Genomic DNA, 12,276 nt, shown 5'->3' on the forward strand with positions numbered 1-12,276 from the left:
CAGAGCACTTTCTCCTTTTACACTTTATTGAGTCATGTTTCAAATCTTGCATTTACTCACATGGATATCTGTCTAGGACATCTGTTAACTTACATGTTTACCCCACTCAGTTATTGACTTTTGTCTACAGTTTATCTCTGACAATGAGCAGAACACAACATTGACTCTTAATCTGGGTATTCTGCAACATTAACTAATGGTTGGAAGCTATGCTACACAGCACTGCATGCTTACTTGCTTTAACTTGATTTAACAGTTCAGATATGCACTGACATGTTAATGAAAGCCTATGATGTGCCAGGTATTGCATACATGACTGTTAAGACTGCAATACTTTATTGATTTTCTTACATACCAACTGCTTGCCTCATCCTGGTGAAATGCCTTGCATGGAACCACACGTTGCAAGCCCTCTCTTCTGCACCTGTGGTAAGACAGGGAAACCACTATGCATACCAGTTTTGCACAGATTCAGGTTGCATATCTATAAATTACTAGAAAACATACTTACATATTAGTGGGGTGTTCCCTTCCCATGCCTCTTGGATCCAGTGATCCAAAGCACCGCTCTTCCATCAATAGAGGTCATCATAATGATGAAGACACTGTTCGCCAGTGTGCGGGATACCAGTTGCACTGGTCAGGTCCCTGGTCAAACTATCCCAGGCTTCAGACTTGGTTTCTGAGCCATGATAGTTGTCCTGCAACAACCAGGGTCCATGATGCTATACTAGGAGACCAAGAAAAACTCTGGACTCCTGAACACCCCAATGTTGTGCCCGAAAGGGCACTTCTTCCCCCACAACAGCCATATCTACACTCAAGATCAGGCTGCATGAAATACTGTGTAATTCCTGGCTATTGTCCTTTAAATAGGGCACATTCCCACCATTGCGCATCATATTGAAACATCCAAAATGTGCTGCATTGTTTAGCATCCCACAGACTTGCACAATACGTTTAAGCAAAGCTTAGCAACACACAAACAAAGAAAGACTGTTACTCATGTTTAAGAGATGCTTAGCATCCATGCACCTTTTCTAAATAGCACAATAATTTTCACAGCAGTATATGTAAAATCTATCACTGGCCAGGACTTGAACCCAGGTCCTACAACGCTGTAGCTGACCACTCAAACTCTCTTGCCACTAGAGTAGTAAACATAGCTAATGTATCTTCAGATATACTGTGAAGGTGCTACTATAGGTGTAGGGCAACTTCACTGCATGGGTTGCAGCTAAGACAATTGAAGGCACCCAGTTTCTATATTTAGATATCTGGCATATGTCTAATGCATGGGTGAACAGAGCTTAATAACATGATGCATCATGCAAACAAGCATATAAAAATCATAAAGTAAAAAAATAAATAAAATAAAAGAAATCCAAATTAGTGAAATAAATTGTTTTATACTCCTTTCAGTCAGCTTAATGGGCAAACAGGTATATGCGTGTGCTATCAGTGTTACATGGATTCAATAGCTGTGTTGTTCGGATCTCCCTTAGGCACATTGCACCATTAATGTGCATGGTGCACTGCCGAGAGAAGATCATCGCCATGTACATGGATGCATTCTGTGTAGGTTCTACATGGAGCCTACACAGACCTTATTGAATCCTGGGGCATGTGTTTTGAAGTTATAGGATATTTGAGCAAAATATAATACTGAAAAAGAAGATTGGCTGGACATAAAATATATAAGAATGTTTTTAGATAAAAAAATTGCAAAGTATTCTGAAATTAGAAAAAAATAGAACTTAAAGTATTACAATATTCTAATATGATTTTAAGTTAGTACAAATAATTATACATCTCATTTGTCAATACTGTACAAGAACTTGCTTGCTTATATAACATGTTTTCCTAATACATACTAGAATGTCATAATAAACTGCCCCCCTTCCAGATTCAGATTCTAAAGAAAAATCAATTTAAAATCCCCTTCTGGAACTCTCTCTGCTTTTGTTTGGAAAATATACATCTGAACATTTCTGTACAGAGCAATCTACTCTCTTTTTTATTTTCTCAAAATGTTTTGGGTTTCTAATTCTGTAGCAGGAATGGACTCCATTCCTGTGTTAGAGTACAATTAATTGTAATGTTGCTTCAGTCTTAGATGTTTGCCAGGAGTGTTTTTCTCAGCACTCACAATGTGCTAAGGGTTGCCTTTTTCTGCAGTTCATATGGAGTTACATGTATTGGCAGCCAAGTTTAAATATGTTTGAAAATCTCTTTTTCTAAGTCTTGCTACTCCTGCTACAACTGGAACTATCTGGGTGTCTGTATCCCACATCTACAAAGAGGCCAGTCACAAGTGCAGTGTTTTATGGATCGGTCCTGGGACCACTCATTTTTGGCATTTACTCCTCTGAAATCAATCCCAGTGTTAATAGCCTCTGGATGAATACATTTGCAGATAACTTCAAATTAGGAGCAGTCATAGATTCTCCTACCAACTCAAATGTTCTCCAGGAAGGGCTGAAACAGACAAATAACTGGTGTCAGGGCCATGTACTGAAAGGAAAAGCCAAGAAATGCATAATAATAACCTTTGGGAAGTCATCCACCCTGGTAACTATCATATTGACAATATACCCCTAAGAGTTGGGTGCAGTCTCCAGTGGTGAGAAAATAATTCTATGTTGTCCAACTTATAATCAAAGGCATGGCATCTCGGTCCAAGGAAGTCATTGCTCCACTGTATTGGGCATTCATCAGACCTGTCATTGAATACAATGCCCCCTTTGGTATGCACCTAACCAGGTATATCCAAAAACCGGAATGTCCACAGAGGGTCCTTGCTAAAAGAATACAAGGTATATGTAACATGTCCTCTGCCAACCGCCTCAGTGCCTTATCCATGTATTTTGTCTCCAACAGGCTGTTGAGGGAAGATTTATGCCTGGCATACAAGGCATTGTCAGATCCCACTCTGATGGACCTCCTGCATATCTGCAAAACAAACAGCACCAGAATTACCCATTCTAAAGACTTAAACCTTGCCTGTGATATAAATAGGACCTGCTGGACAGACAGGTATGCATCCCAGAGACTATGCCTTCTCTGAATCAGGCTCACCATCCGTGTGAAGCAGAGTTCCTCCTTAACCAAATTCAAGTGTAACTTGGACAATTTGAAGGGGAAAAGAAAATGCATCCCTGGTTTGGCACCTGTGTCTCTAATGGACAAAGGCAGCCTGTAAATGGTTCATCTCCCACGCCACCACTTGTAAATGTTTCATCTTCCAAAACCCTGCTTACACTTATTAACTGTATTAGAACTAGTCAGAGATTTATAGGTTCATAGAAGGTTACTAGGCTATTGGCCCTAGGGTCTTTATAAGCCTAGCCACGTTATACCTTTGTTCCCTTATTGACCATGTTCTATTGTCTATATTTATGGTGTGAGTCTGTGATCAGCACTTACTGCCCTTACCTCCCCCCCGGGGTAAATTTATGGTCTCCCATGCAGTTGTTTAAGTTACACTTAAATAGGGTCATTGAGGAGCTCTGTTTTACATGAATTGGGAGTTTGTTCCTGAGGAGTGGCAATTTCTGGGAGACATATCTGTCTCTCTAGTATGTCCTATTAATGTCACAGACTAGGTTAAAATCCCTAGAGTAAGTGAATTTTGTCCCATTTGACTTGCAAATGTGCAGCATTTCCATTAGGGCTGGGTACAAGACTGATCTGTAGACCAGGCACAAGTTGCCTCCGCAACCAATAACATACAGAGTACAATGACAGGGCCTTCAGTCTGTCCATGTAGGTCATGTGTTCAAGGTCTTGAATTTTCTTGATGAGAAACCTCTGAGGTCTGTCCAGCTGTGTAGGTGTTTGGAGAGGTACATACAGAATGGAGCACTATACTATACTGGTGGTCTGAAGAAGGATGAGTACAGGAGATTATAACATGTTTAGCTCTAGATGCAATGTGCTTACTTATGAGATGTGCGACATAGAAGGCCTCCTTTACCACTGTGGATACATGGCGATCACAGTTAAGGGTGCTATTAACATGTGTTCCCAAATCTCTGACCACAGGCTTTAAGCTAAAGGAGGTACTTTTAACATTGTAATTTGCAGAGAACTTCCCCTTTGCCAGAAGGGATGCTAACTCATTTCTTTTGTGTTTTGTTTAAGTCCATGGCTTTGGCACCATTCATTTGTCTGTGAAAGCCCTTTTTGTAGTATGTCAGCATTATTGGGGGGGAGGCTCATTGACTGCACCCAGTTTGCAGTCATCGACGAACTTAGTAAGCCACAGGCCATCTGTTTTCACCTGTACATCTGAGAAATAGATTCCAAACAGTAGGGGCCCCAGCACAGATCCTTGTGGTACACCACTGGTAACTGGTCTGCTGGTAGAGGTGGAATCTCCAACTTTGACTGTATACATTCTGTCAGTGAGCCAGTCGGCTACCCATGTAGTGACATATGGGTGAGCTGGGTGAGTTTCTTAATGATGCCTGAGTGGGGGATTGTATCAAAAGCCTTGGCTAAGTCATGATAGGCTGTATGTACTGTTTTGCCTTCATCTAGGGCTTTGGTGACATTCTTGAATAAATCCAACAGGTTTAATAAGCAGAATCTACCTTTAACAAAGTGAAATTGGGTCAGGTCAAAGTTTGAAGGTCACCTATGTCTTTGTTAATAAGGTCCATGATGATTCTCTCCATGACCTTGAAGATAAGACTGGTTAGACTTATGGGTCTATAGTTCCCAGGGTCGGTTCAAGGAGCCCCTTTGTGCAAGGGAATTACTGTTGCTGTTTTCCACTCTGCTGGGGCAAAGCCAGTATTTAGACTGTAGTTGAAGAGAGTGCCAAGTGGTTGCAATAGGTCTTGTTTTAGACCATTTACCAGGCAGTCTGGGATGTTATCCAGTCCCATAGAGGCTGTGTTTTTGGCCATGGAGAGTGCGGTTATAGGTTCATAGGTTCATAGGTTTATACTAGGCTATCTGCCCTAAGGCATTTATAAGCCTAGCTTTCTAACCACTTTAGCAATGTTATGACCTGCTCTTTGGAGATACTAGGTAGAGGACTGGTGACAGGTATGCTTTGGAGTATGTCTGATGGGGACAGGAGGACGAAGTTTGCACCAAATCTGTCTGCTAGCAGGTTGGCAATGTCCTCAGGGTCAGTATGAGTGGTACCATCCATTACTAGTTCGGCACAAAGCTGGGCCTTCCCTTTTAGATTTCTGACATAGCTGAAGAATGCCTTTTGATTATCCTTAGCTAGGAATGCTAGTTTATCTTCATAATTGGCTTTAGAGGACTTTACAAGATATCTAGTTTGCTTTTTCAAGCTGTGGAGGGTGCCCATCCTCTGTTGAGTCAGTTCCCTGTTCTTAGACATTGATTTCTCCCTCTTATTGTATAACCTATTTATGCTTAATGTCCATCAGGGTGGCTTGTTTTTTACTGTGAGGACCTTGTTTTGATCTCTTCAGGTACAGCTGAGTCTATACATTTGTATAGGTGTTTGTACAGGGCATTTGTATAGGATTTATTGTTGACAGTGGTAGCAGGGGGTTTGAAACCATTTATGCCATCACTTAGGAGTCTATAGTTTGCTTTAGAGAAATTTTTCATCCTATTTGCTCTTGAAGGTGGGGGTCAGGTATGAATGTTACTTCGAATGAGATTGATTTATGATCAGACCTTACCAGGGAAGGCAACACACAGGAGGTAGTTCAGAGACCCCCTATGTTATTGAGTATTAAGTCTAGTACATTCAAACTCCTTGTGGGGGTGCAGACTTCCTGTTCCAGAGCATTTGTATTAATAAAGTCCAGGAACTTTAGGGCAAGCATGTTTATGCTCATATATGACTCCCAATGGATGGAAGGATAGGTGAAATCACCCATGACCAAGGTGTTTAGCTGTATGGTGAGTGACTCAAGTAGGTCCAGGTAGGCAGAGTGATTCTCATGGTTCGTGTTGGGAAACCTATAGTTAACAATGATATGAAAGGGGGTTTACCTACAGTTAGTTGGACTTGGAGTAGCTCTAGGGAGTTGTACTGTTTGAACAGTCTACAGGTGTATTTGTCTTTAATGAAGATGGATACACCTCCACCTTTGGTTCTTTCACACTCATTTTGAGGTCTGAATATGTGGAAGGCATTGTAACCTTGCATGTCTGGAGTGCTCACTGCAGCCTTGAACCATGTCTCTGTGACTGCACAGATATCAGCCTCTTGCAAGGTAAGGAGTGCTTCCAGTGAATGCAGTTTCTGATTTAGACTTTTAACATTAAGCAGCATAACCTTGAGTTTGGCTCTAGTGTATTTTTTTACGTCAGGAATTTTGTTGTTATGATATTGCCTGAAAAAGGCACTATAGGGGTGGTGAGTACATTTGCCAGTAACCGAAAGCCAAGAGGTGACAGGTGAAGACCTTCTCTAGTAGTGTGGTCTGTTGACCATATCTTCCCAGGCTGAAAGATACTGATCCCCCTGGACTGACACCAGATGCTAAGCCAGTTGTTGCGATCAACCATTTTATACCCCATTTGGGTTGCATGATCATTAACCTAGTAAAAACTTATAAACTGATCTTAGATTCATAGATAGTTATAGACTTCAGTCCAAAAGACTATTAAGAAGTCTACAGCCCAAACTGCCTGTTCAAGTAGTTTGCTCAAAGTCTCAAAGTAGGTAAATGAAGACAGAAAAACATATAAGAAGCAGCTTATTAATAGGTCAGATCTTTAGTTTTCTATGCTGCTAGACTAAACACACACACACACACACACACACACACACACACACACACACACACACACACACACACACACACACACACACGAACACACGCATACACACGCTTGCATTTGCGCGTGCACACACACACACACACACACACACACACACAGACACACACACACACACACACACACGCGCACACACACACACACACACACACACACACACACACACACACACACACACACACACACACACACTTCCTAAGTGGCCAAGTATAGTACACAACTGAGAGTGGGGATCAGACGTAGACATTTCATCACACAGCACACAAGGCACAGCCTTAAGATATTGAGCTGCATGTACAACGTTCTAGTTTCTGCATGCATAACATAGTATTTTATTAGTTTCTGTATATCATTACACAGAACACCATAGTCACTAGGTGTAGCGAGTTTGTAGCTGTTGCAGTGATTGGTATTACTTTTGTCCTTTTTTACTTTGACAGACAGACTTGACACCCATGTACTGGTATGTAGAGCCTGACACAATGACTGATACAGTATTATACTGGTGAAAACAGAAAGCTTAACTGGACGCTCCTCTAATGTTGACACTGTGGCACCCACCTCCAGGATGTATGGCATGATGGATGCCTGGGAGCTGCTGGTTGAGCCTAGATTTGCCAGGAATTCCTCTGTGGCTGAGAGTGGTTGCTCTTTCACAGGCCCTCTACCAGTGGCAGCACGATCCCTGGCAGCAGCTGCTGCCCTTTTACGTGCAGCATTGACCATATCCGTATCCCGGTGTCAGAACTTCTGGTAGGTCCTGTCCTGTTGGCCAATCTGATTACCAGTATTCACAAGGATGCCTCACAATGCTGCCCACTATTCATGACTGTGGTGACCCCTGGAAAGCAGAATGTAATGGTGGAGTCTGAGGGCATCATTCTCCACAGATGAAAATGGTGGATGTCTCCATCAGTACATCATTCCTGCAAGTCAGCAACAGGGGAACACATTATAGGACCAGAGACGTGAATGTCCACTATGTACAGACTTTACACACTCATAATGGCCTGCACTATCCACTGCTCCCTCACATGTCATACCCCACAGTCTGGCAACACACTACATGTGTAGCTGTCATCAAGATAGTAGAAATCCTGCTGTACTATATGTTCTCTGTAAGCATCATACTTCTCAAATATACAGATGTTTGTAGAATGTCAATGTTTGCCTCATAGATGTGGTCCTTTTTGCACAAACTTGTGGATGTCTGACAAATGGTTGTCCAATCATTGATGGTTGCTGTCAGAAAATTAAAATGGAATCTGACTGTCACACATCAGACCCCTCAGAAAACACTTATGCTACAGTAATATCTGTTAGTCTATTCACATTCTTACTTTGTATGGCTAATTTGTATGTATACTCTATCACTGAGTCTGGGTCTGTGTCCCCCCATTAATTATGGCTTTATCCTGATTTCTTACTGTAGGAGGTTGAAAGGTATGATAGGCATAGCTCTCAACCAAACAGGGATAAACGTCCACAAAACAGGGACTTAGCCAGAGTACATCAGGGACATTCAGGGATACTTTTATAATGTTAGAACTATTTATCTGTGACATTCACAGACTGAGAGGAGGTAAATTACAGTACACTGTTTGATGTTACAGGAATGTACACCTTACTTAGTGTCACTATGTAATCTACTGTTTTTACTACAATAGCTGACGGTTGTAAGGGGATTGACAGGGACAGAGCAGAGGTGTGATTCAAAGCAGGGACAGATGGGAGGCATGCCTGTAGGTGTTGGACAGCAGAGTGTCACTGGCATGTGAATATCATAGATCTAATACAAGCCTACTGTGTTAATCCCTATTCCCCATACCTCCATCCTCCCATCTGCATCCCATTTTATGGGGACATGTAGTACATACCTAGTAGAGTGATGTATTCCTTTTTTGAAGCATTCCTCTGCAAATGCTTTGCACATATGCTGTCTGAGTGAGTAAAACCACATACAGACCTGTTCCCCATAAGCATTTGCTTGCTTTTTGCAGGTAATGCTCATTAACAAGTAATTCTTTCTGCACCAATCTGTGGCTCAGAATTGCTAATTGCATCCAAAAGAGCTGAATTGCACTATCATTAGCCAATGACATGGCACTACAGTGGAATATATAAGGCCTTCATGTAGGCTTTGGCCCCTTTCTTAGTTTCTGGGATGGACATTACTGAGCTATGGAGACTTCAGCAACACAGAGGGTAGGTACAAATACTGTCCACTGTAGATGTATGAAGTATGTCCACAGTTTTGCCTCATATGTTTGGTCAGTGTCCCATGACATTCTGGTCATTTGGCAGTGCACTGGCAAACATTGTGGGTTGAGGTCAGTAAGGGGAGAGAGACATGTGATTGTCATACTTCATACCCATCAGAATATGCATACTAATATAATAGCTGCTATTCTAGCAACTTACTATCTTTGCAAGGGCAAACTGTTAAACGTGTCCCATCCCTCTCAACTGTACAGACTTTTGCAGAATGTCCAGATTTCTGCTTCATATTTTTGGCCAGTTTTTCATAAAATTGTGGTTTTATGGCAAATTAGTGGCAAATCATTACAGACTGAAGTTAAAAATAATGACAGGCATTTGGGTTTCAGACTTTATGCAATTCAGAAAATGCATGCTAATGTAAAACCTGCTATTCTATCAACTTTCGAAGTTTGTAAGAGCAATATTTAAAAATTGTCCCTATTTTTGGACCTTTGTCCCACTTTTATGTATGGCTTTGTCCAGATTTCTAGCTCTAAGAGGTTGAGAGGTGTGAGTTATGTCTCTATCTTTGGCACTTTGCCCCGCGGTAAGTATGGCTATATCTGGATACCTTGTTCTAGGGGATTGGGAGGTATGGTAGGTCTGTAGCAGCTATCTTTACATACAGCTGTGTATGATACAGGCTGCAGCTTCTGCTGCTGTGGCCTACAGCACAGAGGGGTTTATTAACACTTTGTTGGACAGCAAGCTGTACATGTAACTGTGGCAGCTGTGTCAGGGCTGTCATTATGGCAGAGCCAGGGTAAGGGTATTCAATACAGTCCAATTGGCGCATATGCATAAGGTACGTCTGTTATGTAACAGTGTGAATAGCAGAGTGGTAGGCAACATAAAATTAGGTAAAATGGATATATGCATTGTGTCTCTGCCTGCAAGCCTTTATCTTGCAAAACTGGGTAGCAGTTAATTAAGTAATGAACACTGTTTTCCCTACATTGACATTGTACCTAAATTTTTGTTGTAAAAATTCTGATATGCATTGTATTCTATTGCCTTTCTGTATGATTTGTTGTAAATGCTTTTTGCAGTTTGATCTCTAACATTTGTACCCAACTGTTTTCTGTAAAATTGTATTCTAAAATGTTATTTCTCTAATTGTTTTAGCTGCCAGTGCAAATTTCTTGCTGACTTTATGTAAAATGTTAATACTGATTGCGGAGCTTTTCTCCTTGGGTCTCCACTGAAAACAAGCTAATGCTCAGCTAGACTAACCCAGTTAACAAATGTAAAATAAAAATAATAAAACTAAAGTATCAGTAAAGTGTGGGGATTCGGACAGCAAGACACAGTCATTACTTGTTGTCTGCACAATAATGTAATTGAAGTGGTCAGAACACTGGAATCGAACTCAGGACTGTGTGTGACAAAATGTACTGCATACAAGGCATTTAACAGACTGCACTACTGAGACATTGCAAAAGTATTGTATTTGCAAGATATAATTGCACATATACAGGCTGTGAGAGACATTTCTACAACCATGAGTATGTGTGTGGCTTTATATGGTTGTATTTTGCACCAGGGTCCAAGCTGTACATGTACTTGGACATAGCTACATTAGCAAGTGTCTTTCCACAAGTTGCTGATGAAAGGCCATATATACCTGCTATCACAGGCCTCATGTACAATAGACTTCCCATACATGTCAAGCAGAGCACCTCGCTGTCCCTCTTCAAGAGAAGTCTTGATGAGTGGATGGATAATAGAAAGTTCACCCCGGGGATCACTCCAGTGGATCTACTTGATAGAGGCACTGGGAACTAACATCAGGTGGCACAATGCCAGGGCACTTCTATGGGATAGGCTTGTAAAGGCTCCAGGACCATTAGCCTAGTACACACCTGTTTACCTATGAACCTATATCTGTTATGCATTAGTCGGCAGGCATGGGAGTAGAACCCAACAGCTGTGACTGCAGGGGGACATCTGCAAAATATTTAACTTTATTGGTATTGCTGATAACTGCCTGTGAAATGTTAGCACAATCATATCTGCTCATACCATGGGCTACCTTGACCATATACCATATGCTATTTGTTCCTGGAGTGGGAGGAAAAGAGAGCATTATGTGACTGAATTCATTTTGCATTCTAGAACTATTACAGTGCTATACTTGACTACAGTGACAGTAGAACACACATGCATGGCATGCAGCCATACTGTATTTACTGAAATAAAGTTCTTTAGGAATCAACTAGGCTTCTTAACACTTTATTGGTATTGCTGATACGTGTTTGGGAAATGTAACCACAATCATATGTGCTACCTCACCCATATACCTTTTGTTTCTGGAGTGGGAGAAAAAGACAGCATTATGTGAGTGAATTCATTTTGCATTCCAGAACTATTACAGTGCTGTACTTGACTGCAGTGACAGTAGAACACACATGCATGGAATACGGCCATAATGCATTTATTAAAATAGATTTCTGTAGGAATCAACAATGCTTCTTAACACTTTATTGGTATCGATGTTAAATGCCTGTGAAGTCCACACAATATCTGCCCATAGAGTGGGCTACCTCATCCATATATTTTTACTACCTGGAGTAGGATGAACAGAGAGCATTATGTGACTGATATTGGTCTGGAGACTGCCTTGGGCAGTACTATGAGTTAAACAATACAGTTTGCAGGACATAAGTTTTGCTTGTACAACTATTATAGTGTCACACTTGACTGCACAACCTTACCATAGACAGACAATGTATACAGCTCTACTGCAATAGTTATGACATCACAATCCTGCTGTACACCATTTTGCTTACTGTTATTAGTATTGTTTATTGTTTATTGCAATGCAGTTGTTATTATTCATGTATTGCACTACAGCTCTACTTGCCCATTTATTGCACTACAGTTCTACTTGCCCATTTATTGCACTACAGTTTTTATGGTGTATACTTTATTGCAGAAAATGCTTTACTCTTTCTTGCTTATTGTATTACAGTTAGCATAATAAATCCGTACATACCACACTCACAGCGCAACCTGGCCAGGTGCCTGGAATGGGACTCAACATTGCAAGCCCTCTCAGCTGCAGCTGTTGCAAGAGAAGCACAATACTATGGATACCAGTTTTGCAGACATTCAGCTTGCATATTGGCAAAACAGATGAAAACATACTTACATATTTGTGGGGCATTCCCAGCTCTAGCTTCTTGGACCTAGGTGTCCAAGGTTCCCCTCTTTTTCCACTTCCGGTCATCATAATGG

This window comes from Protopterus annectens, chromosome 14.part0 (genome assembly GCF_019279795.1).
Source record: "Protopterus annectens isolate FY-2018-M chromosome 14.part0, PAN1.0, whole genome shotgun sequence".
Classification (NCBI taxonomy): Eukaryota; Metazoa; Chordata; order Ceratodontiformes; family Protopteridae; genus Protopterus; species Protopterus annectens.